The sequence below is a fragment of the Manis javanica genome, chromosome 12, assembly GCF_040802235.1.
Source record: "Manis javanica isolate MJ-LG chromosome 12, MJ_LKY, whole genome shotgun sequence".
In the NCBI taxonomy this organism is placed as follows: domain Eukaryota; kingdom Metazoa; phylum Chordata; class Mammalia; order Pholidota; family Manidae; genus Manis; species Manis javanica.
This window is the reverse complement of record NC_133167.1, coordinates 30404926-30413262: the sequence shown is the minus strand read 5'-3', so window position 1 is coordinate 30413262 and position 8337 is coordinate 30404926. Positions and strand designations below refer to the sequence as shown.

General features: G+C 43.0%; 1 protein-coding gene across 1 annotated transcript in view; it reads left to right on the top strand.

Moving 5' to 3' along the window:
* The first annotated feature begins 5299 nt into the window (after positions 1-5299).
* CD28 (CD28 molecule) overlaps positions 5300-8337 on the top strand; it is an 83549-nt gene continuing 80511 nt past the window's right edge. The window contains exon 1 of the mRNA XM_073218315.1: positions 5300-5665. The gene's annotated coding sequence lies outside the window, so the exon portion shown is untranslated. The remainder of the gene's footprint in view (positions 5666-8337) is intronic.

Genomic DNA, 8337 nt, shown 5'->3' with positions numbered 1-8337 from the left:
AAATCCTACACAGATGGCAAGGTTTGGTGTTTTTTGAGGGAGGGGAATTCAGAACCACCTACTTTATGTCATGCCTCAGGCAGTGTAGACTTAAACAGGTCCACAAACCTTTACCTGAAACCTTTGTGGCCAAACATGTTTCAGTATGAAACAGAGTTTTTCTGATTTTTGAAAAGAAAAACAGCATATCACCCAACATCCTCATTGAAGTCTAGGGCAGCAACCTATAATGTCACACACGAATATTTCTTTAGCAGGACAAGGCTATTCACATTGCCAGGGATAAAGATCTCCAATAGCCTTGTTTTTGTTTAGGTCAGTATATAGTAAGCTGAATAATGACCATCCAAAGATATCAGGTCCTATTCCTTGGAGCCTGTAAATTTACCTTATAATGGAAAAGAATCTTTGTGGATGTGATTGAGTTAGGATTCTAACATGTGAATGCATCCTGGAATATCTGGGTGGGTCTTAAATACCATCGAATGTATCCTTATAAGAGGAAGACATAGGGAGATTTGGAACACATGATGGAGGAGAAGGCAATGTGACTATGGAGTAGAGATTGTAGTGATGTGGTCACAAGCTAAGGAACCAAGCTGGCAGGCACCAGAAAGAAGTTGGAAGAGGCAAGAAACTGATTTTCCCTCAGAGCCGCTGCGGGGAGTTCAGCCTTGCTCATGCCTTGGTTTTGGCTCAGTGAAACTGATTTTGGTCTCTGGCTTCTAGAACTGTGAAAGAATAAATTTCTACTGTTTTAAGCCACCAAGTTTGTGGTAACTTATTATAGCAGCCACAGGAAACTAATACAGTCAGGTTTAGCTGTCAAATGAGATGAAAAAAATGCTGTTTCCAGTTGTTTATTTTTTTGCATTTGGGAATTGCAATTGAGAGACTGTGGACCTATTGAGGACTGGTCCCCAAGGATTCTTCAACGTGGTTGTTATGCTATTTTGTTATTTTGTTCATTCACAGCTGGTCAGAGTGGAGGGGAGGGGTGTGGATGGCTGCTGGCGTTACTCACTGTGCAGTGAGATGGACACTGAGGTGTGGTAGGGGAGTAGGGTGGGCCGGGTCTGTGCAGCAGCAAAGTTTGAGCTAGGAGAGCAAGGTGTTTACCTAAGGGGCACAGCGGTTTCTAAGCATCAGTTAGGCAGATGGCTGGACTCAAGGATTCAAGAAGCAGCATGGTGTCCACAAAGGTAGATGACTCTCAAGAATCCAGGTAAATAAGCCCAGGTAAGGGAGTCTGGGTACCAGGTTTCAGGTGAGGTTATGGCAAGGGCTGGGGCACCAAGGGACATAGGCAGCAGGTAGCTTACTTTAAGAGAAACTGAAAAAATAAGGACTGATGCCGATGCTTAGTTGTGAGTGTGTGAGTGTGTGTGTGTGTGTGTGTGTGTGTGTATGTGAGAGAGAGAGAGAGAGAGAGAGAGAGAGAGAGAGAGAGAGAGAGGAAGAGAGGAGAGAGGGAGAGAGAGATACTCGCTCTGGTGCTTGGATAGGACAAGTTCTTTATTAGAGAACATCTTCAGGTGGGGTCAAATGATGACTTGGGAAGTACATGGGTGCTGCTGGTGTCCTGAGCCAGACTAGCAGCAAGGAGAATTCAAAGGAAGCTCACCAGGGGTCTGACGCGGGAGCCAGCAGGAGCCTGGGGCAGCACTGACACGGGAGCCATGGGCTGGGCGACAGGGAGACTTGATCACTACGCAGCCCAAGGGGAGCAGTGCTGAGGCCTCGGAGCACTCACCCCAGGCTGGCCTGGGAAGGTGGGCGAGGAGGGCAGCGGGCCCAGCAACAGACAGCCACAGGCCAATGGAGGGGAAATCCCTGGGGTGGGCTTGGGGTGGAAGGACAGCTGCTGACATCAGCATCTTCATCTTTATTTTTGGGGGTGTTTGTTTTCAAGTCAATTTCCTGGTGAAAAAATGGTCCTTATATCATGACACAACTGTCAGTCTATGGTGAAATTACTTAAAATCTCCATTTAAAAACTCATTAAGTTTATCTGAAAACTATTTAAAAAGTTCTGATCTAACCTAAATGGCCAATACAGTCCTGGTTAAGTAAACTATGGGCATCTGTGCAACCAAACGTTTTACAGCCATTAAAATTATGTTTATGAAGAGTTTCTAAAGGCCTGGGAAAATGTTTATACTATACTGCCATGTGAAAAAGGCAGGAAACAAGATTGTTTATAGAGTATGAAGAAACAAAATAAAGACTATGTGAAAAACACTCCACTAGGCAACCTGTCAAAATATTAATACAATGGTAGCTTCTGGATAGTAGGGCTTAACACTATTTTTAAAAAAATCCTTCTAGTTTTCTAATTTTCAAATCCATCTGTACATCACTTTTTCTTTTAGTTGTTTTATTGTTTCATATCTATTACTTTTGTAATGGGAAGGACCCAGTAAACTCCCCTTACTGAAAGGGCTTACACATAAATTTCTTTAACTTAATCCTAGGCATTTTTTGTTTTGATGGGCAATAATATCTACAAAGAAAAACGGTATTATGTTAACATTTCCAATTATATGAACTCTAGAAACAAAAGGCAGAAACCCCCCAAATACCTTCTTAAGAATCAAGCCTAAAGAGAAACTGACTTTTCTTTTCTCCCATGAAGCCAAACTGGCAAGAAACTTCAGGCTGCGGAAAAGCCCTTGGAGAAGAGGTAATGTGGTGGCACATGGCTTGAACTGGCCATTCAAGCACATTAACTGCAGGAAGAGGCTGCAGGAGGATAAGCAGACTCTTCCAGTCTGGCTGGCAGATTTCCTCCAGGGAGTGAATCCTTCAGGGTTCCTCTCAGGCACTGTCTCTTCCAGGATGCCCTTCCTTAACCCTGAGCCAGAGGAAGCATCCTCCCTGCGGCTCAGTATCCTGTGCCCAGCTCTGTTATTGTACTTCTCACATGACATCATTTCCCTGACAAGGCTGCCTATGAGTCTGCGGGTGGCAGAGATGGTTCTGCTTATGGGGGTCTTCACAGCACCTAGCAGAGCTCCTGGCAGAGGGCAGGGGCTGAGTAAACCTTTGTTAAATGAACTGAGAGTCTCCAAAAGCGAGAGAAACTATGTTAGCTCCCTTGGGCTGCCATGACAAAGCACAGCAAAGTGGGTGGCTTAACATAACAGAAATGCAAATTGTCATGGGTCTGGAGGCCAGAAGTCTGAGATCAAGGTGTTGGCCAGGTTGGTGCCTTCTGGGGGGCCCTGGGGCAGGGTCTGTTCCACGCCTCTCTTAGCTCTGCTGTTTGCTGGCCAATCTGGGAGTTCCTTGGCTTATAGCTGTATCACGCAATCTCTGCTTCTGTCTCCACATAGTGCTCTCCATCTGCCCGTGCCTCCTCTCTGTCTCTGTTTGTGTCCATGTGTCCAAGTTTCCCTCTTCTTGTAAAGACACCAGTCATATCGGATTCAGTATGACCCTAATTCAGTAGGACCTCATCTTAACTTGATCACATCTGCAAACACCCCATTTCCAAATATATCATGTTTTTATGCAGTGGGGTTAGGACTTGAATATGTTTTTTTGAGGGACACAACTCAACCTACAACAGGAACTGTAGGGAATTTGATACTGAGTGAAGTGACAATAGCCAGTTGATGTACCCAGCTTAGTATAATGACTGAACAGAGAAGGCACCTGAGACATTATCAGCCCTCGGCAGCCAGGAGCAGGGGGCTGGGTCAGACTATAACGTGTAAAACTGGGCAGAAACATAGAGAGCCAAGCAGGTGGGTGCTAAAAATAAGAAAGGAAGAAACTGAGTTTTGGAAATTGGGCAATGTTGCCAGGCATGAGGAGATAGGAATTTGGGGTTAGTTGGGAAAAGAGCAATTTGCTGAGGTGTACCAAATGACTTCTTTTGTCCTAGGCCATTTATCACCTGCATATCTGGCTCATGGTACCTCTCAGCATCTGACACCAGACACACATCAGGGGTTTTGGCATCAAATGAAGTAGGTAAGAAAAAAGCCAAGTGTTTTTCTCCTTGGAGTTGTAAAAGAAAAAATGTGTTGGCTTTATGTATCAAAACACACTGAACTATACTCTACCATTGTCCTAATCAAGTGTTTTCTGACAAATAAAGCCCATAAGGATTGGTAACATATTTGGCAGAGATCAAATCCTCATAAGTGGCTAGATGGTACATTTTATATGCAACCTGTAGCACTGGGGTTTGAAGAGCAAAAGAAGACATGTTGTCACTTCTCTTTGAAACTAGAATTTTAAAAAGTGTCTTTTATTCATTGTAAAGAGCGATTAATAACAATGAAATTGGAAGTTATCTCAGTAAATGATTACCCCAAAGTGGAATGGTCCCCATAAGCCATTCCTTTGTGAGAGTCATTTTTCTGGACATCTCAAATGAACAGCTCACTGTTTAACCTGAGAAGGATGTAGGACAGAATCTTCACATTTCTATGATAAGAATTTGTGATCCCCTGCTATATATTGTTTGTTCAAGAATAGCCAACATGATGGTGCTTTTCAGACGTGAATATTAGAAGATGAAAGGGAAAATTAATGAGTTGAAATGCTCTGGTTTTGACTGGGGCCGTGTCATTTGAGTTTAGTTTAGTTGATGTACAAATATTACAAGTAGGGGAGGAAGACTAGGAAGAGGTGGCATGCAAAAATGCAGACCTGGAAGATGGGGTGACCTGCGATGTAGTTCTAAGAGAACTTCAGGAAAGACTGTTCGCTTCCCAGACCCCAGAGCTCTCTTGCCAGGAGACCGGGATTTGCAAAGGCAAAAGAGATGAGAACTGGGTACCGTCAAGTACAACCAGCGTTGTCAGGTACTTCACGCATGCTGTGGGTCTGGAGGATAACCGAGCATATCTTTTGTAACCCAGGCAGAAAGGAAATATTTCCCTACTGAAGGATCTGGACTGGATTGTGAGATGCGCTCTGAGCATTCCAGCCCTGAAGATAATTAAAACTCAAGAAGTTTTCTTCTTGAGCAAGAGTTCAAGAAAAGGTTAGACTGACTTCACAATGGGCTCTAGCCAAAAGTTTCAGCAGCCTTTCATTTAAGGTACTAATTTACTTGACCCCTAGTTTGTACATGAAACTGGTTAAGAAGAAAAAGGGGCAACATGAAAACATATTTTAAAAATCTGGTTTTGAACTATGCTTGGTATGCTAAAGTACTTAATTCTTCAGAACTTGGCATTTAGAGAACAGGGTGGATTTACATAAAAGATGACCAGCTGGCTAATTGTATGTTGCCAACATTTCCCTCTGGCTACTTACTGGATGAGTCCTGTTTATGTCAAAGGTTCTGTCCTTTATCCCGTTTCATGGCCAAGAAATGGAATGCTATGCATTTTACATAATGGGAAAGGTTGTGGTGCAGCCTAAAGCAGCGAAGCCTGCTTCGCTCTCTCGGTGGGCTAGACAAGGCAGGTGGGACCAGAGAAGCAGATGTGAGGGGTTTCAGGGCAGGCTCACAAGTAGGAACAGCTAAGATTCCAGTTTACCATCAACTCCGTCTCATTTTAGAGAAGGAAAATTCTTATCTTGAAGATATTATGAAGCCCAAAGCTATTGGTGAAAAATTCAAGGCCAGTTTTTGTAGCATGAAAGCAGAAACTGACTTCTCAAATCCTCATCTGCCTGGCTGAGCCCTGTGGATAAAATTGAGGTAAGCAGAGTTGATGAGTGTGAAGTGGGGGTGGCCTCTTCTCTTGGCATGATTCTTAAAAAATGAGCTTTCAGGGACTTCTGCAGTGGACTACTCAGAAAAGGAACCAAATATAAAATTGATAGATTCTTGAAGAGAATGATATATGGAGATAAAGGAAAGTGAGAGTATGTGTGAGGGCCACATGCTGGAGGTATCAGCTAAGTCCATTCTACAAAAGGCCTGTCAAAGAGGCAAACTCCAGTAGGAACTGCAAACTCTAATGCCTGTATCCAGGGACTAGTGGCTAATGTAAATGTGGAAGAGTGTAAGGCTATAGGGAATGGTGGGGTCTGTGTCAAACTGCAGCACACATGTCTGGTATAAAGGCATTTAAATTAAAAAAAAATTAAAAACAAGAAAACATATCTGTGAGCTGTCTTTTCTTGCTCAAGGGCTGCCAGTCTGTGACTGCTATCTAGTGAGAGCTCAGTACTGAGGGTCTGAATTTTGGGGCTGTATTTATTTGTTGAGAGTGGCTTGTGAAACTGCTTTATATAAGGGAAAGCTATTGTCCAAACATTCTGTCTTGATCTAAAATTATGTGAAAATCTTTTTTTTCTGTCCTTTTTCTGCTGTCATGAACAGAAGGACACATTCTTGGAAGGAAGATGTTCATCTTAGAAATTGTCAGAAGGGCTGCCCTTCACTTCCTCAATGAATAGCTCGGCATAAACACTCAGGGAGCATCCCCCTCCATCAGCGCCTTAACCTCAGGGGTTATCAGTATGCTGCTCTGGGCCTCTCCTTAATCCCCCAAACCCCAGTGGCCCCGTAAAGGAAACAAGCCATCATAACAGTGAATTTTAAGTTCATTTTCTGAATAGGGCTGGAAGTTTTTGTTAATTAGAAGGAAAGATTACTTTGTTCTTTGTATAAATAAATCATAATAAATTCTTCTTTAAGTGGGTGACCATATGGGGAGAAGCTTGAATGGGTAAAATTTACAGGTGGGATAATAATATTTAGCCAAGGACACAACTATGGCTTTTTCAATCCTCTAGGCCTCTAGAGCCTTATTTTTAGACCTCTCACCTAAGAATTTCTCTCTAAACTCCTCATTAGCAATATTATTTAAAGACAGCTTCAATATATAGTATCTATTCCTGTAGTGCATCTGAGGCTAAACATCAGGGTATCTCTACGCTACTGGCCTTAGCTTACTTTACCCCTGTGTGGAGTTTCCCAGGATCCATGTGGTCAGGCTGGAGTTTCTGTGAAAACCTTTCCTTTGGTTAGACCACAGCCTTCAGGATCTTTTATTACAGACATAAACATCCATACTGATGGCTGCCAATGCAAAAATAACTTTAGCAAATAGTTATTAACCACTTGTATACCTAGTAGTTGTATATGAAAAGTGAAATTGAAATATGTATCAGATGGATGATGAGAAGAGAAGGGCCACTGGCCCAGTTAGAGTGCAAGTTTGGAAAATTAGATTTAGGCCAGGCATTAGGTAGTCTTACTGGCTAGACTGAGGAGTTCAGACATTTTCCTGGGTATACAGAGCTCTTGAAGGTTTTTGAGCTGGGAAGTGATGGTAGAAGAGATTTTTACAAAGCTTAACTTGGCAGACATCTGAACTTGGCTCAGAGGAGGAAGAGGCTTGGGATTCAGTGACAATAAATCCCCGCATTACACTATCGTGATAACGGGATGCTGAGTCGTAAGGATGAGTAGCTGGCATTAACTGCATGCCCTCCATGTGCCAACTATTGTGTTAAGTGCTTTATAAGTATCAATTATGATTTGCAACAACACTTTGAGGTGGACATTGTTCAATACCACTCTTTTTCAGCAAAGAAAGTGAGTTTCTGAGTGGTTAATAAAGTTGCTCAGTGTTACTTGGCTAGGAAGTGACAGAGTGGGGATACAAATCCAAGTGGTCTCGCTGCAGGGCCCTCACCTTCAACCATGCTCTGCACTGGTTTCTAGCAATTTGTAGCTGAGCTTCTCAGCCCCTGGCCTTCCCTGGCCATTGTGGTGAGGCTGCAGCCCAGCCTGGGGCCTTTGGTATCACTCTGCCTATTGTCTGTTACGTCTGTCCCCAGGCCCCGACCTCAGGCAGTGTGCTTGCTCAGGGGACGATTTGAAGATGCTCCACTTGCCAATGCTTGCATCTATTTCAAAGGAGACTTGTGAGCAAAGAATTGGAAGATAAGGCACAAATTCTGTCAAAAATAACCCCCCGTGACTGCTCATCACATTCTAGCAAAGGGGGAAACTTCTGATCTTGCTGCCCTGTTGTTTCATTAGATGCTAGTGCTGTTGCCTGCCTGGCTTGATTAGTCTTGGTTCAGTGGTTTTAGGGTATATTTACTTCCAAAATGGGAGTTGTAGAACTCACCTGTTGTTAAATTTTTCAGTGTTTTACTGGCATCCTTCAGTCCCCATCAGATAAGGAAAATTGATTGTGGACTCAAACTGTTTTTTTCAAAGCCACTGTGAAAGATCCCTAAATATTTTGAGCCTGTAGATAATACAGGTAGATGCAGCCTTGTAAGAACAAAACCAAGAATACACGTTTACCGTTTTTCTTCTCACACTGTTATTACAAATGAAAAGCCTGATACAGAGACAACCAAAAGGTGGCCTAAATAGATCATATTTAAATTAAGGTAATTCCATAT